The sequence below is a fragment of the Euprymna scolopes genome, chromosome 46 (genome assembly GCF_053919585.1).
Source record: "Euprymna scolopes isolate OS-2025 chromosome 46, ASM5391958v1, whole genome shotgun sequence".
In the NCBI taxonomy this organism is placed as follows: domain Eukaryota; kingdom Metazoa; phylum Mollusca; class Cephalopoda; order Sepiida; family Sepiolidae; genus Euprymna; species Euprymna scolopes.
This window is the reverse complement of record NC_136527.1, coordinates 164,535,227-164,561,244: the sequence shown is the minus strand read 5'-3', so window position 1 is coordinate 164,561,244 and position 26,018 is coordinate 164,535,227. Positions and strand designations below refer to the sequence as shown.

Genomic DNA, 26,018 nt, shown 5'->3' with positions numbered 1-26,018 from the left:
TTTATTTATCCAGTTATCCATGGTGTTACTCTTAGTTGTTTTATTGTAGAGTGCATGAACTCTGCTTTGGATCTTATTCCAATTATTTTGGGAAAAGTTTTCCTTATTCTTTATGTCGTAAAATTATTTTTGATTTGATCGACTTGTAGAAGTGCAAGTCCTCATATGTCTCACTAAAGTTGAGTTTTTAGAAATAGAATATTCACGATATACAAGACTATTTCTTTTCCCCACTGTGAGTTCTCATATGTATCACTAAATTTGATTTATTAGAACAAGAAAAATCACATATTTTACAGGTATATGGCTTTCCACCACTGTGAGTTCTCATATGTTGCACTAAATTTGACTTGTGAGAACATGAATAATCACATATTTTACAATAATATGGCTTTTCACCACTGTGAGTTCTCATATGTGTCACTAAATTTGATTTTTGAGTAAAAGAATAATCACATATTTTACAAGAATATGGCTTTTCACCACTGTGAGTTCTCATATGTCTCACTAAATGTGACTTTCGAGTAAAAGAATAATCACATATTTTACAAGAATATGGCCTTTCACCACTGTGAGTTCTCATATGTGTCACTAAATGTGACTTTCGAGCAAAAGAATAATCACACATTCTACAAGAATATGGCTTTTCTTTAGTGTGAGTTCTCATATGAATAACTAACTGTGATTTCCACGAAAAGGAATATTCACACATATTACAAGTATATGGTTTTTCGCCATTGTGAGTTTTAGTATGCTCCATTAAATCTGATTTCCTAGAGAAAGAATATCCACACACTTCACAAGAATATGTTTTCTCGCCAGTGTGAATTTTCATATGTGACTTTAAATCTGATTTTCCAGAACTAGAATAATCACACACTTCACATATATATGTCTTTTTCTCTGTGCGAGTTTTCATATGTGTCACTAAATCTGATTCATCAGAACAAGTATATTCACGTATTTCACGTGAATTTGCATCTTCTGCACTGTGAGTTATTATATGTATTACTAAATTTGTTTTATTTGAACAATTATATTCACATATTTCACAAGAATATCTGCACTGTGAGTTCTAGTATGTGTTATTAAATCTGATTCATCAGAACAAGAATATTCACATATTTCACAAGAATACATCTTAGCACCAGTAAATGTTTATAAAAATAATGATCAGTTCAAATACGTCTTTTCACCAGTAAATGTTTATAAAAATAATGATCAGTTCAAATACGTCTTTTCACCAGTAAATGTTTATAAAAATAATGATCAGTTCAAATACGTCTTTTCACCAGTAAATGTTTATAAAAATAATGATCAGTTCAAATACATCTTTTCACCAGTAAATGTTTATAAAAATAATGATCAGTTCAAATACGTCTTTTCACCAGTAAACGTTTATAAAAATAATGATCAGTTCAAATACCTCTTTTCGTCAGTAACTGTTTAGAAAGAATAATCAGATCCAATACATCTTTTCACCAGTAAATGCTTATAAAAATAATGATCAGTTCAAATACATCTTTTAATCAGTAAACGTTTAGCAAATAATGATCAGTTTAACTTCAGCAAAATTGTTCAACCATGAATATCTGCAAATAAAAAATGAAATTCAATTTTTTTAGTATTTGCATTCAGTTTGTTTTATCTTAAATTGTAAAATATTTCATTAACATCCAGACTCTGAATTGATTCATTCTTTTACGTTTTAATTATTTGAATAAAAATTTTCTCCGTTTACATGGTATTCGTTATGACACGTTAATACGTTTTACTTTGAATGAGAATTTCAAACTGAGATTTGATTCATTCTTTTGACTGTCGCTATCATTTACATAAAAAACTTTTGTGAACGTTTTCTACCCAAATAACGAAAGCCTGGTTTAATTCATAATTTGATTCATATAGATCTCAGGAGTTATACACCTAGCAGACTTAACTCATAAAAGAGATAGGATCAGGAAAATATTCATTAAAATGCTTATCCAGAAGATCTTATTAAAAAATGAAGATTTCAAATCATCAAAATGATTATGCTTTAAAATGTATTCTTTATTTCAAATTAATTTTTGGGAAAAATATATAATTGAAAAACACATTGTTAGTATGATTATAACTTGTTTCCTTAGGTTTGGTGTATACTATTAGACCTACCTGTCTTTTGCGCAAAGTCAGTGTGTTTTATGTTAACTGCGGTAATGTTGTTTATCAGTTTAAATTCAAATGTGAAGCTGATTTTGTGGGACGTGCTTTCATGTATTTAGAGATCTGGATAAAGCAGGACCATCCATTTAAATTAAAAAAGGAAGGATAAGATTTGCGTCTCCCTTCCTCTTCAAGTGGAGACGCTGCTATCAACCAGCATTTGGTTGAAAGTCAATGCTGTGTCAGTAATTATATTAAAATAAAGTGTCAGTAATTATATTAAAATAAAGTGTCCGTAATATAATAAAATAAAGGGGTTTAAGGTCATACGTCGAGCTGAGCTTAGAAAGCATTAACAAATTTGAATACAAAAACTTCCTTATAATTAAGGAGTGCATTATAACTTTAAATCTCTTGGGAGAAATTAATCCATCGTTTCCTACTCACAGTGTGCCATTTAAATCGTATCAACATAAATGTATAATAAACTTATTTTAATCTTCCCTAATACTTAAAATTCCTTTAAATGCTTTTTTAATGAGGAATACTCGTACAACTGATTTCTTTTGATAAGATGATACTTAAAAATCCTATGCCGAATTTTCTGTTTGATCTATACATTCTTTACCTAAACCATTTACACACATATTATGGAGTATTTTTTACATACACACATTTAATCATTTGCATATAAAATTTTACAATTATATGACTGAATTAAAACCTTTAATCATTTGAATATACAATTATACAATTATATTAATGAATTAAAAAAATTAATCATTTACATATAAAATTATACAATTATACAATAATATTAATGAATTAAAAAAATTAATCATTTACATATAAAATCATACAATTATATAAATGAATTAAAAAATTAATCATTTACATATAAAATTATACCATTATACAAATGAATTAAAACACTAAATAATTTACATATAAAATCATACGATTATATAAATGAATTGGACCATTTAATCATTTACATATAAAATTGAACAATTATATAAATGATTAAAACATTCAATCATTTGCATACAAAATTATACAATTATATAAATTAATTAAAACATTTACTCATTTACATATAAAATTAAACAATTATATAAACGATTTAAAACATTTAATCATTTGCATATACAATTGTACAATTATATAAATGATTACAACTTTTAATCATTTGCATACTAAATTATACAATTATATGAATGAATTAAAAAATCCAATCATTTACATATAAAATTATACAATTATATAAATGAATAAAAACATTTAATCATTTGCATAAAAATTATAAAACTATGTAAATGAATTAAAACATTTTATCATTTGCATATTAAATGATACAATTATATAAATGGATAAAAACTTTTAATCATTTGCATGTAAAATTATAAAATTATATAAATGAATTAAAACATTTAATCATTTGCATACAAAATTATACAATTATATAAATGGATTAACACATTATATAAAACATTTATACTCAGTATGAAAGTAATACACCTATGATATTAAATTCTTGCAAAACACCAAACACGATGACAGGACCGGGAATACATTTGGATGGGAATAAAATAACACTACAAATGAAAAAAACCCAATGGTACCAAACTCTTGCAAAACACCAAACACAATGACTGGGCCGGGAATAAATTTGGATGGGAATTAAATAACACTACAAATTAAATAAACCTATGATACTAAACTCTTGCTAAACCCCCAACACGATGACTGGGCAGGGAATAAATTGGGATGGCACATTAAATAACATTACAAATTAAAAACACTTATGATACTAACCTCTTGCAAAACACCCCACACGATGGCTGGGCCGGGAAAAAATTTGGATGGGAATTAAATCACGCTACAAATTAAATAAACCTATGACACTAAACTTTTGCAAAACACAAAACATGATGACTGGGCCAGGTATAAATTTGGATGGGAATAAAATAACACTACAAATTAAAAAAACCTATGACACTAAACTCTCGCAAAACATCCAACACGATGACTGGGCCCGGAATAAATTTGGATGGGAATTAAATAACACTACAATTAAATAAACCTATGATACTAAACTCTTGAAAAACACCAAACAGGATGACTGGGCCAGGAAAAAATTTGGATACAAATTAAATTACCCTATGATACTAAACTCTTGCAAAACACCCAACATGGTGACTGGGCCGGGCATACATTTGGATGGAAATAAAATAAATCTACAATTTAAATAAACCTATGATACTAAACTCTTGGAAAACACCCAACACAATGACTGGGCCAGGACTAAATTTGGATGGGAATTAAATAACACTACAAATTAAAAAAACCTATGACACTAAACTCTTGCAAAACATCCAACACGATTACTGCGGCGGGAATAAATTTGGTTGGGAATTAAATAAAATTACAAATTAAATAAACCTATAATACTAAACTCTTGCAAAACATCCAACACGCAACAGCAAGAGTTTAGTATAATAGGTTTATTTTATTCGTAGTGTTATTTAATTCCCATCCGAATGTATTCCCGGCCTAGTCATCGTGTAGGGTTTTTGGCAACTGTTTAGTATCATCGGTTTATTAAATTTGTAGTGTAATTTAATACCCATATAAATGTATTCCCGGCCCAGTCATCATGTGGGGGTGTTTTGCAAGAGTTTAATATCATAGGTTGGATGGGAATTAAATAAAGCTGTGATACTAAACTCTTGGAAAACACCCAACACGATGACTTTGTCGGGAATAAATTTGGATTGAAATTAAATAACACTACAAACTAAATAAACCTATGATACTTACCTCTGGAAATAAATTTGGATTGAAATTAAATAACAGTATAAATTAAATAAACCTATGATACTTGACTCTTGCAAAAACCCAACACGATGACTGGGCCGGGAATAAATTATTATTGGAATTTGATAACACTACAAATTAAATAAAGCTACAAATTAAATAAAGCTATGATACTAATCTCTTGCAAAAACCCAATCAAATGACTGGGCCGTGAATGAATTTGGATGGGAATTAAATAACACTACAAATAAAATAAACCTATGATACTAAACTCTTGCAAAACAACCAACACGATATCTGGGCCAGGAATAAATTTGGATGGGAATTAAATAACACGACAAATTTAATAAACATATGATACTAAACTCTTCACAAACCCCCAACACGGTGACTGGCCTGGGAATCAATTTAAATGGGAATGAAACAACACTAAAAATTAAATAAACACAGGATGCTTAACCCTTGAAAAACACCAAACACGAGGACTGCGTCTGGAATGAATTTGGATGGGAATTAAATAACACTACATATTTAATAAACTTATGATATTAAACTCTTGCAAAACACCAAACACAGTAACTGTGCCGGAAATAAATTTTGAAGGAAATTGAATAACACTACACATTAAATAAACCTAGCATACTAAACTCTTGCAAAACACCCAACACGATGACTGGGCCGGGAATAAATTTGGATGGACATCAAATAACACTACAAAATAAATAAATCAATTATACTACACTGTTGCAAAACACCCAACACGATGACTGGGCCGGGAATTAATTTGGATGGGAATCTAATAACACTACAAATTAAATAAACCTATCAAAACACCAAACACGATGACTGGGGCGGGAATCAATTTGAAAGAAATTAAATTACACTACAAATTAAGTAAACCTATTATACTAAACTCTTCCCAAACAGCTTACACGATGACGGGGCCGGGAATAAATTTGGATGGGAATTAAATAACACAACAAATTAAATAAACCTATGATACTAAACTTTTGCAAAACACCCAACACTATGACTGGGCCTTGAAAAAATTTGGATGGGAATTAAATAACTCTACAAATTAAATAAACCTATGACACTAAACTCTTGCAAAACACCAAACATGATGACTGGACCGGGAATACATTTTCATGGGAATTAAATAACACTACAAATTAAATAAACCTATGATACTAAACTCTTGCAAAACCCCCAATACGATAACTGGGCCGGTAATAAATTTGGATGGGAATTAAAAAACACTACAAATACAAAAAAAAACTAGTATACTAAACTACTGCAAAACACCCAACATGATGACTGGGCAAGGAATACATTTGGATCAGAATTAAATAACATTACAAATTAAATAAACTTATGATACTAAACTCTTGCAAAACCCCCAATATGATGACTGGGCCAGGAATAAATTTGGATGGGAATTAAATAACACTACAAATTAAATAAACCTATGATACTAAACTCTTGCAAAACACCCAACATGGTGACTGGGCCAGGAATAAATTTGGATGGAAATTGTGTCACACTAAAAATTAAATAAACCTATGATACTAAACTCTTGCAAAACACCCAACACGATGACTGGGCCGGGAGTACATTTGGATGGAAATAAAATAATTCTACAAATTAAAAAAACCTATGATACTAAACTCTTGCAAAACACCCAACACGATGACTTGGTCAGGAATAAATTTTGATGGGAATTATATAACACTACAAATAAAATAAACCTATAATACTCCACTCTTGCAAAACCCCCAATATGATGACTGGGCCGGGAATAAATTTGGATGCGAATTAAATAACACTACAAATTAAATAAATCTATGATGCTTAACTCTTGCAAAACACCCAACACGATGACTGGGCCGGGAATAAATTTGGAAGGAAATTAAATAAATCTACAAATTAAATAAATCTATGATGCTTAACTCTTGCAAAAAACCCAACACGATGACTGGGTCGGGAATAAATTTGGATTGGTTTTCAATAACACTACAAATTAATAAACCTATGATACTAAACTCTTGCAAAACCCCCAATGCGATGACTTGGTCGGGAATAAATTTGGATGTGAATTAAATAACACTACAAATTAAACAAACCTATCACACTAAACTCTTGCAAAACACCAAACACGATGACTGGACCGGGAATAAATTTGGACGGAAATTAAATTACACTACAAATTAAATAAACCTATCGCACTAAACTCTTGCGAAACACCAAACACGATGACTGGACCGGGAATAAATTTGGACGGAAATTAAATTACACTACAAATAAAATAAACCTATGATACTAAACTCTTGCAAAACACCCAGTACGATGACTGGGCCAGGAATAAATTTGGATGGGAATTAAATAACACTACAAATTAAATAAACCTATGACACTAAAGTCTTGCAAAACACCCAACATGGTGACTGGGCCAGGAATAAATTTTGATGGGAATTATATCACACTAAAAATTAAATAAACCAATGATACAAAACTCTTGAAAAACACCCAACATGATGACTGGGCCGGAAATAAATTTGGATGGTAATTAAATAAAACTACAAATTAAATAAACCTATTATACTAAACTCTCGTAAAACACAACACGATGACTGTGCCGGGAATACATTGGATCGGAGTTAAATAAACCTATGATACTAAACTCTTGCAAAACACCCAACACGATGACTTGGCAGAGAGTAAATTTGGATGGGAATTAAATAACACTACAAATTAAATAAACCTATTATACTAAACTCTTGCAAAACCCCTAATACGATGACAAGGCTGCGATTAATTTGGATTAGAATTAAATAAACCTATGATACTAAACTCTTGCAACACACCCAACACAATGACTTGGCTGGGAATAAATTTTGAAGGAAATTAAAACACACTACAAATTAAATAAACATATGATACTAAACTCTTGCAAGACACCCAACACGGTGACTGGGCCAGGAATAAATTTGGATGGGAATTAAACAAGACTACAAATTAAATAAACACAAGATGCTTAACCCTTGAAAAACACCCAACACGAGGACTGCATCTGGAATGAATTTGGATGGGAATTAAATAACACTACAAATTAAATAAACTTATGATACTAAACTCTTGCAAAACACCAAACACAGTAACTGTTTGGGAAAAAATTTTGAAGGAAATTGAATAACACTATACATTAAATAAACCTAGGATACTAAACTCTTGTAAAACACCCAACACGATGATTGGGCCGAGAATTAATTTGGATGGGAATCTAATAACACTACAAATTAAATAAATATATCATACTAAACTCTTGCAAAACACCCAACACGATGACTGGGCCGGGAATAAATTTGGATGGAAATTAAATATCATTAAAAATTAAATAGACCTATGATACTAAACCCTTGCAATACCCCCAACACAATGACTGGGCCGGGAATAAATTTGGACGGAAATTAAATTACATTACAAATTAAATAAACCTATCACACTAAACTCTTGCGAAACACCAAACACGATGACTGGACCGGGAATAAATTTGGACAGAAATTAAATTACATTACAAATTAAATAAACCTATCACACTAAACTCTTGCAAAACACCAAACACGATGACTGGACCGGGAATAAATTTGGACGGAAATTAAATTACACTACAAATTAAATAAACCTATCACACTAAACTCTTGCGAAACACCAAACACGATGACTGGACCGGGAATAAATTTGGACGGAAATTAAATTACACTACAAATAAAATAAACCTATGATACTAAACTCTTGCAAAACACCCAACACGATGACTGTGCTAGGAATAAATTTGGAAGGAAATTAAATAACACTACAAATTAAATAAACCTATGATAGTAAACTCTGTCAAACCACCCAACACGATAACTGGGCCGGGAATAAATTTTGAATGAAATTAAATTACACTAGAAATTAAATAAAGCTATGATACTAAACTCTTGAAAAACACCCATCACAATGACTGGGCACGGAATAAATTTGGACGGAAATTAAATAAACCTACAAATTAAATAAACATACAAATTAAATAACACTACAAATTAAATAAACCTATGATACAAAAGTCTTGCAAAACAGCCCAATCGAGAAAAAATTGTGAAGGTGAATTAATCACTAATGTGAAATTTATCGGTAATACAACGTCTTCTTGTTAACAATCATAGAACTGTTTTGGGAACAGATGTTTTGTAATAATTCTATTGTTTCTATGAATAAGTTTTTGTCAAAACCTTAATTACTGGGAAGGAAAATATAATAAAAGTTTCACTGAAGTTTTTTCAGCCGATCATGAAAAAGGCACAAAAATGTAAAAGGTGAATTTTAATAGAATACACAAGTATTGGAGATAAAAAGAAATGTACCGTTCATTGTAGGGGGCTACTATCAGGGGCAACAACTACTGGGGTACTATGTAGAGATTTTTGCAGCAAGATGTCGGTTCACATTACACTTGAACATCCGCATGTCAGTACAGTTGGGGAAGCAAGGACCTGGAATGCAATTTAAAAGTCCAGCAGAGTAGAAAGATCTTTTACATCTAGGGATCTCTACTGTGTGGGGGGTGGGATTTAGCTACCTGTCTGGTTTCTCGAGATTGTCTGCAGTTCGCCAGAGCATTCAACATAAATACTTGTAGAACAGGCAGAGGGATGCAAAATATCGTCGATGGGACAGAGGCTGAAGCTTAGATGCGTGTTTAGAGCTTATCAGATTGGCGACTCTCTTTTGAACCTTGTCTAGGAACGAGAGACTACTAGCAGATGCACCAGCCCAAATATGACAGCAATACTCCATACATGGGCGAATGCTGGCCTAGTTGAAGTTAGTCAAGAGGACTCTCCTAACATCTATGTAAAAAAAGAAGTCAAAAGAGAAACAGATTGGAGCAACTCGACTAAATTTTAAGCAATTTAATCATGCGAGCAGTAACAGCTTGTTTTCAATAAAATCTAATTCTATGAAGAAGACAGAAAATACTCAAAACTAAATTTTAAGCAATTAAATAATGCGACCAGTAACAGCTTGTTTTCAATAAAATCTAATTCTATGAAGAAGACAGAAAATACTCAAAATTAAATTTTAAGCAATTTAATCATGCGACCAGTAACAGCTTGTTTTCAATAAAATCTAATTCTATGAAGAAGAAAGAAAATACTCAAAATTAAATTTTAAGCAATTTAATCATGCGACAATTAACAACTTGTTTTCAATAAAATCTAATTCTATGAAGAAGACAGAAAATACTTAAAACTAAATTTTAAGCAATTTAATCATGCGACAAGTAACAACTTGTTTTGAATAAAATCTAATTCTATGAAGAAGAAAGAAAATACTCAAAATTAAATTTTAAGCAATTTAATCATGCGACAAGTAACAACTTGTTTTGAATAAAATCTAATTCTATGAAGAAGAAAGAAAATACTCAAAATTAAATTTTAAGCAATTTAATCATGCGACAAGTAACAACTTGTTTTGAATAAAATCTAATTCTATGAAGAAGAAAGAAAATACTCAAAATTAAATTTTAAGCAATTTAATCATGCTACCATTAACAACTTGTTTTGAATAAAATCTAATTCTATGAAGAAGACAGAAAATACTCAAAATTTAATTTAAAGCAATTTAATCATGCAACCATTAACAACTTGTTTTCAATAAAATCTAATTCTATGAAGAAGACAGAAAATACTCAAAATAAAATTTTCAGCAATTTAATCATGTTAGCAGTAACAGCTTGTTTTTAATAAAATCTAATTCTATGAAGAAGACAGAAAATACTAAAAACTAAATTTGTAGCAATTTAATCATGCGAGCAGTAACAGCTTGTTTTCAATAAAATCTAATTCTATGAAGAAGACAGAAAATACTCAAATCTAAATTTTAAGCAATTTAATCATGCGACCAGTAACAGCTTGTTTTCAAAAAAATCTAATTCTATGAAGAAGACAGAAAATACTCAAAACTAAATTTGTAGCAATTTAATCATGCGGCCATTAACAACTTGTTTTCATATACAATCTAATTCTATGAAGAAGACAGAAAATACTCAAAATTAAATTTTAAGCAATTTAATCATGCGACAAGAAACAGCTTGTTTTGAATGAAATCTAATTCTATGAAGAAGACAGAAAATACTCAAAATTAAATTTTAAGCAATTTAATCATGCGAGCAGTAATAGCTTGTTTTCAATAAAATCTAATTCTATGAAGAAGACAGAAAATACTCAAAATTAAATTTTAAGCAATTTAATCATGCGACCAGTAACAGCTTGTTTTCAATAAAATCTAATTCTATGAAGACAGAAAATACTCAAAACTAAATGTTAAGCAATTTAATCATGCGACCATTAACAACTTGTTTTCATATAAAATCTAATTCTATGAAGAAGACAGAAAATACTCAAAATTAAATTTTAAGCAATTTAATCCTGCGACCATAAACAGCTTGTTTTCAATGAAATCTAATTCTATGAAGAAGACAGAAAATACTCAAATCTAAATTTTAAGCAATTTAATCATGTTAGCAGTAACAGCTTGTTTTTAATAAAATCTAATTCTATGAAGAAGACAGAAAATACTACAAACTAAATTTTAAGCAATTTAATCATGCGACCAGTAACAGATGTTTTGAATAAAATCTAATTCTATGAAGACAGAAAATACTCAAAACTAAATTTTAAGCAATTTAATCATGCGACCAGTAACAGCTTGTTTTCAATAAAATCAAATTCTATGAAGAAGACAGAAAATACTCAAAACTAAATTTTAAGCAATTTAATCATGCAACCAGTAACAGCTTGTTTTCAATAAAATCTAATTCTATGAAGAAGACAGAAAATACTCAAAACTAAATTTTAAGCAATTTAATCATGCGACCATTAACAACTTGTCTTCAATAAAATCTAATTCTATGAAGAAGACAGAAAATACTCAAAACTAAATTTTAAGCAATTTAATCATGTTAGCAGTAACAGCTTTTTTTTTAATAAAATCTAATTCTATGAAGAAGACAGAAAATACTCAAAACTAAATTTTAAGCAATTTAATCATGCGACCAGTAACAGATGTTTTGAATAAAATCTAATTCTATGAAGAAGACAGAAAATACTCAAAATTAAATTTGTAGCAATTTAATCATGCGGCCATTAACAACTTGTTTTCAATAAAATCTAATTCTATGAAGAAGACAGAAAATACTCAAAATTAAATTTTAAGCAATTTAATCATGCGACCAGTAACAGCTTGTTTTCAATAAAATCTAATTCTATGAAGAAGACAGAATATACTCAAAACTAAAATTAAGCAATTTAATCCTGCGACCAGTATCAGCTTGTTTTCAATAAAATCTAATTCTATGAATAAGACAGAAAATACTCAAAATTAAATTTTAAGCAATTATATCATGCGACCGGTAACAACTTGTTTTCAATAAAATCTAATTCTATGAAGAAGACAGAAAATACTCAAAATTAAATTTTAAGCAATTTAATCATTCGACCATTAACAGCTTGTTTTCAATAAAATCTAATTCTATGAAGAAGACAAAAAATACGCAAAACTAAATTTTAAGCAATTTAATCATGCGACCAGTATCAGCTTGTTTTCAATAAAATCTAATTCTATGAAGCTGACAGAAAATACTCAAAACTAAATTTGTAGCAATTTAATCCTGCGACCAGTAACAGTTTGTTTTCAATAAAATCTAATTCTATGAAGACAGAAAATACTCAAAATTAAATTTTAAGCAATTTAATAATGCGACCAGTAACAGCTTGTTTTCAATAAAATCTAATTCTATGAAGAAGACAGAAAATACTCAAAACTAAATTTTAAGCAATTTAATCATGCGAGCAGTAACAGCTTGTTTTCAATAAAATCTAATTCTATGAAGAAGACAGAAAATACTCAAAATTAAATTTTAAGCAATTTAATAATGCGACCATTAACAACTTATTTTCAATAAAATCTAATTCTATAAAGAAGATAGAAAATACTAAAAAATTAAATATTTAGCAATTTAATCATGTTAGCTGTAGCAGCTTGTTTTCAATAAAATCTAATTCTATGCCGAAGACAGTAAATACTAAAAACTAAATTTTAAGCAATTTAATCATGCGACCAGTAACAGCCAGCTTGTTTTCAATAAAATCTAATTCTATGAAGAAGACAGAAAATACTCAAAATTAAATTTTAAGCAATTTAATCATGCGGCCATTAACAACTTGTGTTCAATAAAATCTAATTCTATGAAGACAGAAAATACTCAAAATAAAATTTAAAGCAATTTAATCATGCGACCATTAACAGCTTGTTTTGAATAAAATCTAATTCTATGAGGAAGACAGAAAATACTCAAAATTAAATTTTAAGCAATTTAATCATGCGACCATTAACAACTTGTTTTCTATAAAATCTAATTCTATGAAGAAGACAGAAAATACACACAATTAAATTGTAAGCAATTTAATCATGCGACCAGTAACATCTTGTTTTCAATGAAATCTAATTCTATGAAGAAGACAGAAAATACTCAAAACTAAATGTTAAGTAATTTAATCATGCGACCATTAACAACTTGTTTTCATATAAAATCTAATTCTATGAAGAAGACAGAAAATACTAAAAATAAAATTGTAAGCAATTTAATCATGCGAGCAGTAACAGCTTGTTTTCAATAAAATCTAATTCGATGAAGAAGACAGAAAATACTCAAAATTAAATTTTAAGCAATTTAATCATGCGACCATTAACAACTTATTTTCAATAAAATCTAATTCTATGAAGAAGACAGAAAATACTCAAAATTAAATTTTAAGCAATTTTATCCTGCTACCAGTAACAGCTTGTTTTGAATAAAATCTAATTCTATGAAGAAGACAGAAAATACTCAAAATTAAATTTTAAACAATTAAATCATGCGACCATTAACAACTTGTTTTCAATAAAATCTAATTCTATGAAGAAGACAGAACATACTCAAAATTAAATTTTAAGCAATTTAATCATGCGAGCAGTAACAGCTTGTTTTAAATAAAATCTAATTCTATGAAGAAGACAGAAAATACTAAAAACTAAATTTGTAGCAATTTAATCATGCGAGCAGTAACAGCTTGTTTTCAATAAAATCTAATTCTATGAAGAAGACAGAAAATACTCAAATCTAAATTTTAAGCAATTTAATCATGCGACCAGTAACAGCTTGTTTTCAATAAAATCTAATTCTATGAGGAAGACAGAAAATACTCAAAACTAAATGTGTAGCAATTTAATCATGCGGCCATTAACAACTTGTTTTCAATAAAATCTAATTCTATGAAGACAGAAAATACTCAAAACTAAATTTTAAGCAATTTAATCATGCGACCAGTAACAGCTTGTTTTCAATAAAATCTAATTCTATGAAGACAGAAAATACTCAAAATTAAATTTTAAGCAATTTAATAATGCGACCAGTAACAGCTTGTTTTCAATAAAATCTAATTCTATGAAGAAGACAGAAAATACTAAAAATAAAATTTTTAGCAATTTAATCATGCGACCAGTAAAAGCTTGTTTTCAATAAAATCTAATTCTATGAAGAAGACAGAAAATACTCAAAACTAAATTTTAAGCAATTTAATCATGCGAGCAGTAACAGCTTGTTTTCAATAAAATCTAATTCTATGAAGAAGACAGAAAATACTCAAAATTAAATTTTAAGCAATTTAATCATGCAACCATTAACAACTTGTTTTCAATAAAATCTAATTCTATGAAGAAGACAGAAAATACTCAATATTGAATTTTAAGCAATTTAATCATGTTAGCAGTAACAGATTGTTTTTAATAAAATCTAATTCTATGAAGAAGACAGAAAATACTGAAAACTAAATTTGTAGCAATTTAATCATGCGAGCAGTAACAGCTTGATTTCAATAAAATCTAATTCTAGTAAGAAGACAGAAAATACTCAAATCTAAATTTTAAGCAATTTAATCATGCGACCAGTAACAGCTTGTTTTCAATAAAATCTAATTCTATGAAGAAGACAGAAAATACTCAAAACTAAATTTGTAGCAATTAAATCATGCGGCCATTAACAACTTGTTTTCAATAAATTCTAATTCTATGAAGACAGAAAATACTCAAAATTAAATTTTAAGCAATTTAATCATGCGACCATTAAGAGCTTGTTTTCAATAAAATCTAATTCTATGAAGAAGACAGAAAATACTAAAAATAAAATTTTAAGCAATTTTATCCTGCTACCAGTAACAGCTTGTTTTGAATAAAATCTAATTCTATGAAGAAGACAGAAAATACTCAAAATTAAATTTTAAGCAATTAAATCATGCGACCATTAACAACTTGTTTTCAATAAAATCTAATTCTATGAAGAAGACAGAAAATACTCAAAACTAAATTTGTAGCAATTTAATCATGCGACCAGTAACAGCTTGTTTTCAATAAAATCTAATTCTATGAAGAAGACAGAAAATACTCAAAACTAAATTTGTAGCAATTTAATCATGCGGCCATTAACAACTTGTTTTCAATAAAATCTAATTCTATGAAGAAGACAGAAAATACTCAAAACTAAATTTGTAGCAATTTAATCATGCGGCCATTAACAACTTGTTTTCAATAAAATCTAATTCTATGAAGACAGAAAATACTCAAAATTAAATTTTAAGCAATTTAATCATGCGACCAGTAACAGCTTGTTTTCAATAAAATCTAATTCTATGAAGACAGAAAATACTCAAAATTAAATTTAAAGCAATTTAATAATGCGACCAGTAACAGCTTGTTTTCAATAAAATCTAATTCTATGAAGAAGACAGAAAATACTAAAAATAAAATTTTAAGCAATTTAATCATGCGACCAGTAAAAGCTTGTTTTCAATAAAATCTAATTCTATGAAGAAGACAGAAAATACTCAAAACTAAATTTTAAGCAATTTAATCATGCGAGCAGTAACAGCTTGTTTTCAATAAAATCTAATTCTATGAAGAAGACAGAAAATACTCAAAATTAAATTTTAAGCAATTTAATCATGCAACCATTAACAACTTGTTTTCAATAAAATCTAATTCTATGAAGAAGACAGAAAATACTCAAAATTGAATTTTAAGCAATTTAATCATGTTAGCAGTAACAGCTTGTTTTCAATAAAATCTAATTCTATGAAGAAGACAGAAAATACTGAAAACTAAATTTGTAGCAATTTAATCATGCGAGCAGTAACAGCTTGTTTTCAATAAAATCTAATTCGATGAAGAAGACAGAAAATACTCAAATCTAAATTTTAAGCAATTTAATCATGCGACCAGTAACAGCTTGTTTTCAATAAAATCTAATTCTATGAAGAAGACAGAAAATACTCAAAACTAAATTTGTAGCAATTTAATCATGCGGCCATTAACAACTTGTTTTCAATAAAATCTAATTCTATGAAGACAGAAAATACTCAAAATTAAATTTTAAGCAATTTAATCATGCGACCATTAAGAGCTTGTTTTCAATAAAATCTAATTCTATGAGGAAGACAGAAAATACTCAAAATTAAATTTTAAGCAATTTAATCATGCGACCATTAACAACTTATTTTCAATAAAATCTAATTCTATGAAGAAGACAGAAAATACTAAAAATAAAATTTTAAGCAATTTTATCCTGCTACCAGTAAAAGCTTGTTTTCAATAAAATCTAATTCTATGAAGAAGACAGAAAATACTCAAAACTAAATGTTAAGTAATTTAATCATGCGACCATTAACAACTTGTTTTCATATAAAATCTAATTCTATGAAGAAGACAGAAAATACTAAAAATAAAATTGTAAGCAATTTAATCATGCGACCAGTAACAGCTTGTTTTCAATAAAATCTAATTCTATGAAGAAGACAGAAAATACTCAAAACTAAATTTTAAGCAATTTAATCATGCGACCAATAACAGCTTGTTTTCAATATAATCTAATTCTATGAAGACAGAAAATACTCAAAATTAAATTTTAAGCAATTTAATAATGCGACCAGTAACAGCTTGTTTTCAATAAAATCTAATTCTATGAAGACAGAAAATACTCAAAATTAAATTTTAAGCAATTTAATTATGCGACCAGTAAAAGCTTGTTTTCAATAAAATCTAATTCTATGAAGAAGACAGAAAATACTCAAAACTAAATTTTAAGCAATTTAATCATGCGAGCAGTAACAGCTTGTTTTCAATAAAATCTAATTCTATGAAGAAGACAGAAAATACTCAAAATTAAATTTTAAGCAATTTAATCATGCGACCATTAACAACTTGTTTTCAATAAAATCTAATTCTATGGAGAAGACAGAAAATACTCAAAATTAAATTTTAAGCAATTTAATCATGCGACCAGTAACAGCTTGTTTTCAATAAAATCTAATTCTATGAAGAAGACAGAAAATACTCAAAACTAAATTTTAAGCAATTTAATCATGCGGCAATTAACAACTTATTTTCAATAAAATCTTATTCTATGAAGACAGAAAATACTCAAAATTAAATTTTAAGCAATTTAATCATGCGACCATTAACAGCTTGTGTTCAATAAAATCTTATTCTATGAGGAAGACAGAAAATACTCAAAATTAAATTTTAAGCAATTTAATCATGCGACCATTAATAACTTATTTTCAATAAAATCTAATTCTATGAAGAAGACAGAAAATACTCAAAACTAAATGTTAAGTAATTTAATCATGCGACCATTAACAACTTGTTTTCATATAAAATCTAATTCTATGAAGAAGACAGAAAATACTCAAAATAAAATTGTAAGCAATTTAATCATGCGACCAGTAACAGCTTCTTTTCAATAAAATCTAATTCTATGAAGAAGACAGAAAATACTCAAAACTAAATTTTAAGCAATTTAATCATGCGACCAGTAACAGCTTGTTTTCAATAAAATCTAATTCTATGAAGAAGACAGAAAATACTCAAAATTAAATTTTAAGCAATTTAATCATGCGACCAGTAAAAGCTTGTTTTCAATAAAATCTAATTCTATGAAGAAGACAGAAAATACTCAAAACTAAATTTTAAGCAATTTAATCATGCGAGCAGTAACAGCTTGTTTTCAATAAAATCTAATTCTATGAAGAAGACAGAAAATACTCAAAATTAAATTTTAAGCAATTTGATCATGCAACCATTAACAACTTGTTTTCAATAAAATCTAATTCTATGAAGAAGACAGAAAATACTCAAAATTAAATTTTAAGCAATTTAATCATGTTAGCAGTAACAGCTTGTTTTCAATAAAATCTAATTCTATGAAGAAGACAGAAAATACTGAAAACTAAATTTGTAGCAATTTAATCATGCGAGCAGTAACAGCTTGTTTTCAATAAAATCTAATTCGATGAAGAAGACAGAAAATACTCAAATCTAAATTTTAAGCAATTTAATCATGCGACCAGTAACAGCTTGTTTTCAATAAAATCTAATTCTATGAAGAAGACAGAAAATACTCAAAACTAAATTTGTAGCAATTTAATCATGCGGCCATTAACAACTTGTTTTCAATAAAATCTAATTCTATGAAGACAGAAAATACTCAAATCTAAATTTAAAGCAATTTAATCATGCGACCATTAAGAGCTTGTTTTCAATAAAATCTAATTCTATGAGGAAGACAGAAAATACTCAAAATTAAATTTTAAGCAATTTAATCATGCGACCATTAACAACTTATTTTCAATAAAATCTAATTCTATGAAGAAGACAGAAAATACTAAAAATAAAATTTTAAGCAATTTTATCCTGCTACCAGTAAAAGCTTGTTTTCAATAAAATCTAATTCTATGAAGAAGACAGAAAATACTCAAAACTAAATGTTAAGTAATTTAATCATGCGACCATTAACAACTTGTTTTCATATAAAATCTAATTCTATGAAGAAGACAGAAAATACTAAAAATAAAATTGTAAGCAATTTAATCATGCGACCAGTAACAGCTTGTTTTCAATAAAATCTAATTCTATGAAGAAGACAGAAAATACTCAAAACTAAATTTTAAGCAATTTAATCATGCGACCAATAACAGCTTGTTTTCAATATAATCTAATTCTATGAAGACAGAAAATACTCAAAATTAAATTTTAAGCAATTTAATAATGCGACCAGTAACAGCTTGTTTTCAATAAAATCTAATTCTATGAAGACAGAAAATACTCAAAATTAAATTTTAAGCAATTTAATTATGCGACCAGTAAAAGCTTGTTTTCAATAAAATCTAATTCTATGAAGAAGACAGAAAATACTCAAAACTAAATTTTAAGCAATTTAATCATGCGAGCAGTAACAGCTTGTTTTCAATAAAATCTAATTCTATGAAGAAGACAGAAAATACTCAAAATTAAATTTTAAGCAATTTAATCATGCGACCATTAACAACTTGTTTTCAATAAAATCTAATTCTATGAAGAAGACAGAAAATACTCAAAACTAAATTTTAAGCAATTTAATCATGCGAGCAGTAACAGCTTGTTTTCAATAAAATCTAATTCTATGAAGAAGACAGAAAATACTCAAAATTAAATTTTAAGCAATTTAATCATGCGACCATTAACAACTTGTTTTCAATAAAATCTAATTCTATGGAGAAGACAGAAAATACTCAAAATTAAATTTTAAGCAATTTAATCATGCGACCAGTAACAGCTTGTTTTCAATAAAATCTAATTCTATGAAGAAGACAGAAAATACTCAAAACTAAATTTGTAGCAATTTAATCATGCGGCAATTAACAACTTGTTTTCAATAAAATCTTATTCTATGAAGACAGAAAATACTCAAAATTAAATTTTAAGCAATTTAATCATGCGACCATTAACAGCTTGTGTTCAATAAAATCTTATTCTATGAGGAAGACAGAAAATACTCAAAATTAAATTTTAAGCAATTTAATCATGCGACCATTAATAACTTATTTTCAATAAAATCTAATTCTATGAAGAAGACAGAAAATACTCAAAACTAAATGTTAAGTAATTTAATCATGCGACCATTAACAACTTGTTTTCATATAAAATCTAATTCTATGAAGAAGACAGAAAATACTCAAAATAAAATTGTAAGCAATTTAATCATGCGACCAGTAACAGCTTCTTTTCAATAAAATCTAATTCTATGAAGAAGACAGAAAATACTCAAAACTAAATTTTAAGCAATTTAATCATGCGACCAGTAACAGCTTGTTTTCAATAAAATCTAATTCTATGAAGAAGACAGAAAATACTCAAAATTAAATTTTAAGCAATTTAATCATGCGACCAGTAAAAGCTTGTTTTCAATAAAATCTAATTCTATGAAGAAGACAGAAAATACTCAAAACAAAATTTTAAGCAATTTAATCATGCGAGCAGTAACAGCTTGTTTTCAATAAAATCTAATTCTATGAAGAAGACAGAAAATACTCAAAATTAAATTTTAAGCAATTTAATCATGCAACCATTAACAACTTGTTTTCAATAAAATCTAATTCTATGGAGAAGACAGAAAATACTCAAAATTAAATTTTAAGCAATTTAATCATGTTAGCAGTAACAGCTTGTTTTCAATAAAATCTAATTCTATGAAGAAGACAGAAAATACTGAAAACTAAATTTGTAGCAATTTAATCATGCGAGCAGTAACAGCTTGTTTTCAATAAAATCTAATTCGATGAAGAAGACAGAAAATACTCAAATCTAAATTTTAAGCAATTTAATCATGCGACCAGTAACAGCTTGTTTTCAATAAAATCTAATTCTATGAAGAAGACAGAAAATACTCAAACCTAATTTGTAGCAATTTAATCATGCGGCCATTAACAACTTGTTTTCAATAAAATCTAATTCTATGAAGACAGAAAATACTCAAAATTAAATTTTAAGCAATTTAATCATGCGACCATTAAGAGCTTGTTTTCAATAAAATCTAATTCTATGAGGAAGACAGAAAATACTCAAAATTAAATTTTAAGCAATTTAATCATGCGACCATTAACAACTTATTTTCAATAAAATCTAATTCTATGAAGAAGACAGAAAATACTCAAAATTGAATTTTAAGCAATTTTATCCTGCTACCAGTAAAAGCTTGTTTTCAATAAAATCTAATTCTATGAAGAAGACAGAAAATACTCAAAACTAAATGTTAAGTAATTTAATCATGCGACCATTAACAACTTGTTTTCATATAAAATCTAATTCTATGAAGAAGACAGAAAATACTAAAAATTAAATTTTAAGCAATTTTATCCTGCTACCAGTAAAAGCTTGTTTTCAATAAAATCTAATTCTATGAAGAAGACAGAAAATACTCAAAACTAAATGTTAAGTAATTTAATCATGCGACCATTAACAACTTGTTTTCATATAAAATCTAATTCTATGAAGAAGACAGAAAATACTAAAAATAAAATTGTAAGCAATTTAATCATGCGACCAGTAACAGCTTGTTTTCAATAAAATCTAATTCTATGAAGAAGACAGAAAATACTCAAAACTAAATTTTAAGCAATTTAATCATGCGACCAATAACAGCTTGTTTTCAATATAATCTAATTCTATGAAGACAGAAAATACTCAAAATAAAATTTTAAGCAATTTAATAATGCGACCAGTAACAGCTTGTTTTCAATAAAATCTAATTCTATGAAGAAGACAGAAAATACTCAAAATTAAATTTTAAGCAATTTAATTATGCGACCAGTAAAAGCTTGTTTTCAATAAAATCTAATTCTATGAAGAAGACAGAAAATACTCAAAACTAAATTTTAAGCAATTTAATCATGCGACCATTAACAACTTGTTTTCAATAAAATCTAATTCTATGGAGAAGACAGAAAATACTCAAAATTAAATTTTAAGCAATTTAATCATGCGACCAGTAACAGCTTGTTTTCAATAAAATCTAATTCTATGAAGAAGACAGAAAATACTCAAAACTAAATTTGTAGCAATTTAATCATGCGGCAATTAACAACTTGTTTTCAATAAAATCTTATTCTATGAAGACAGAAAATACTCAAAATTAAATTTTAAGCAATTTAATCATGCGACCATAAACAGCTTGTGTTCAATAAAATCTTATTCTATGAGGAAGACAGAAAATACTCAAAATTAAATTTTAAGCAATTTAATCATGCGACCATTAATAACTTATTTTCAATAAAATCTAATTCTATGAAGAAGACAGAAAATACTAAAAATAAAATTTTAAGCAATTTTATCCTGCTACTAGTAACAGCTTGTTTTGAATAAAATCTTATTCTATGAGGAAGACAGAAAATACTAAAAACTAAATTTGTAGCAATTTAATCATGCGAGCAGTAACAGCTTGTTTTCAATAAAATCTAATTCTATGAAGAAGACAGAAAATACTCAAATCTTAATTTTAAGCAATTTAATCATGCGACCAGTAACAGCTTGTTTTCAATAAAATCTAATTCTATGAAGAAGACAGAAAATACTCAAAACTAAATGTTAAGTAATTTAATCATGCGACCATTAACAACTTGTTTTCATATAAAATCTAATTCTATGAAGAAGACAGAAAATACTCAAAATAAAATTGTAAGCAATTTAATCATGCGACCAGTAACAGCTTCTTTTCAATAAAATCTAATTCTATGAAGAAGACAGAAAATACTCAAAACTAAATTTTAAGCAATTTAATCATGCGACCAGTAACAGCTTGTTTTCAATAAAATCTAATTCTATGAAGACAGAAAATACTCAAAACTAAATGTTAAGCAATTTAATCATGCGACCATTAACAACTTGTTTTCATATAAAATCTAATTCTATGAAGAAGACAGAAAATACTCAAAATTAAATTTTAAGCAATTTAATCATGCGACAAGTAACAGCTTGTTTTGAATGAAATCTAATTCTATGAAGAAGACAGAAAATACTCAAAATTAAATTTTAAGCAATTTAATCATGCGAGCAGTAATAGCTTGTTTTCAATAAAATCTAATTCTATGAAGAAGACAGAAAATACTCAAAACTAAATTTTAAGCAATTTAATCATGCGACCAGTAACAGCTTGTTTTCAATAAAATCTAATTCTATGAAGACAGAAAATACTCAAAACTAAATGTTAAGCAATTTAATCATGCGACCATTAACAACTTGTTTTATATAAAATCTAATTCTATGAAGAAGACAGAAAATACTCAAATCTAAATTTTAAGCAATTTAATCATGCGACAAGTAACAGCTTGTTTTGAATGAAATCTAATTCTATGAAGAAGACAGAAAATACTCAAAATTAAATTTTTAGCAATTTAATAATGCGACCAGTAACAGCTTGTTTTCAATAAAATCTAATTATATGAAGAAGTTATACCAGACCAGATGAAGCAAATTAGTGGTTTGACCCTACGAATGGCTCAGAAAAATAAGCGCACATGGGTACTTGGTACTTTTCCTGTTTTTGTAATTTTAAAAAGTAAATATTGATTTAATGATTATTTTTTGTTGTGTCTTGAGAATTATTTTTATTATTGAATGACTTGATGTTTGAATGCAGAACCCAGAATGCTACTCAGATAATAATAATAATAATAATAATAATTATAATAATAATAATAATAATAATAATAACAACAACAACAACAACAACAACAACAACAACAACAAAAATATTTTGCTAAATCTTTAGATTCTAACCCAGCATAGTTTACACAATAAAAATTCAAACTCTATATATTTTTGTACGTTTCAAGAAGTCTGCAAAGAAACAAATAAAAAATAATAATAAATATTAAAGGTTTTAGAATGTGGGATAACTTTCCTATTTAAATCAACTTTCAACGGCCTTAAAAATACATCTGCGAAGCTTTAAAATACATCTGCAAAGAAGGAATTTAAAAATAATAAATATTTAAGATTTTAGAATGGGTTATTACTTTCCTATATAAATTCCATGTAAAGTGAGCACCCACTTTATGGTCAGTTAGTGATCATTGTTTGTGATTTCGAAATTTTACCAAACAATTTACTAAATGAAAGATACCGTAAAAATATCGTTGTTGGTTTCCTTAAATTTCTTATATTTGGTTTCATATAAAAATAGGGGGGGGGTCATTTACAATTCTTATTCGGGGATTTTGTTTTTTACTCTTTCGTTGAAAAAATAATAGATTTTTAGATTTTTTAATCGCAAATTCATACTTTTATTCACGTCTTCTATGAAACATATAGAACCAATATTTTTATTAGATTGCAAAATAAATAAATAAATGTAATTTAACATTTAAGTTAATTTTAAAAGTTATTTAATGGAATTGTAAACAAAAAAGAAGAAACTTACCTTTCATTCCAGGAATTCAATGCGAATAAAATTCGAGTTAAATTCTTTGTTCTTTTGTGTTCAAAACATAAAATTTATTTTGATGTTTTAGGATCTCTTTAGTCGATGAATACAACTTTTGTTTTGTGTGTCCAATTCATTAAGGAATGAAATATTTGAAAATATAAAAGAATCAAAATTTGAATATGAAAAACACGATTTAAACGTGAAATTATTTAAAGAGAAAATCCACTGCTAAAGATTTAGGTCATCGTAAAGCGGTGTAATCATTATTTCGTTCCTCGTGTAAAAATGTCCGTTACTTAGACCGCCGAACTGTTTCTTATCAAGTTTAGATTATACTTGTCAATACTTTGGGTATTTCTTTGGTAAATTTCTCTTTTGCGTGTCCAATACATTAAAAGATAATATATATTAAGATCAAAAATGAGTTTTTAAAGACTGAACATTTCATTATTATTTGGATTAGTCGAACTATTGTAAACATCCAAGAGGAGAACAGTAGTTCGAATAATCCAAATAATCATCATATTAAAAATTGACAAACTAAATATTTCACATAAACAACTCAAATAAGGAATAACACAAACAATGAAATATGGAAATTAGGCAGTCCATTTTTTTTTTACGTGGGAGTCATCATTTATCAAGGCCCGAAGGCAACGTGAGGATAGGAATTAATGAATAAGGCCGTATGACAGTGATCATTAATTGTGTAAATTTGGTAGAATTGGCTTATTTATTGTGACGGCTCAACAAGAATTTGTTTACATTTGATTTGAAGGCTACCATGTTGTATCCAACAGTTCAGATCAAAAGTGAAAGAACCTTTTCAAGACAAAGAACTTCCCCAAGACGAGAGTCACTGATTTCAATTGGGGTCAGGGCGTATATGACGAAAGAAGAGAAGCTTGGTTTTCGATGCATTAAAATTTACTAGCCACTTTTTTCCCCATTGCTCCGAGTTCTCAAGATGAGAAAAGAGAATTAAAAATATATTGGTCATTTCTGGCCTTTGAAGTGTTGCCATAAATTGAGGTGTCGTTTGTATAAATGCTTACAAATGATCTAAGAATGTGATTTGGGAAATCCTTGATGAAAATTAAGAAGAGAGTGTGGCCCAGGATGGAATCTTGAGGGACGCCAGCGTTAATACTATGAGTTTCTGATTTCGGCCCATGAACAACTACTCTTATAAACCTATCTAGGCATATACTTATTCTCATTATATGCTGAAAGTTATCTACAACTACTCTTATAAACCTATCTATTTAGCTTATTTACTTATTCTCTTTGGATGCTGAAAGCTATCTGGTCATTGCGGATTACTACAGCAAATACATAGTGATACATAAGTTATCAGAATAGTTTGCGAGTTTGAAATTGTAGAAATTCAACTAAACAAATAGAGTCTGACAATGTTGCTACCTATAACAATTTCAAATACCGGAAATTCGAATCAGATTTGAGTTACAGACATGTAACACCATTAAAACATTATCACATAATCCGTTGAATTGGTTGAGAGACAAATTCAAATAAAAAAACATATTAAAAAATTCAAACGATTCAATAATATATTTAATTTGTTTTGATAATGTTTTTGTTCGTCTGAAAACAGGGTTTAATAAGCGAAGTACTTTTTTTTTAAGAAAAAACAAATTTTACGATTTTTAGGGATAATAAATAA

General features: G+C 27.8%; 1 long non-coding RNA gene across 1 annotated transcript; it reads right to left on the bottom strand.

Annotated features, from left to right (window-relative positions):
- LOC145270979 (uncharacterized) lies at positions 1 to 24,613 on the bottom strand. Its single transcript, XR_013865642.1, has 2 exons — positions 24,329 to 24,613; positions 1 to 1,592 (listed from the first exon to the last, which is right to left on the bottom strand). It is a non-coding gene; the product is annotated as an uncharacterized LOC145270979 (long non-coding RNA).
- Between the last annotated feature and the right edge of the window lie 1,405 nt (positions 24,614 to 26,018).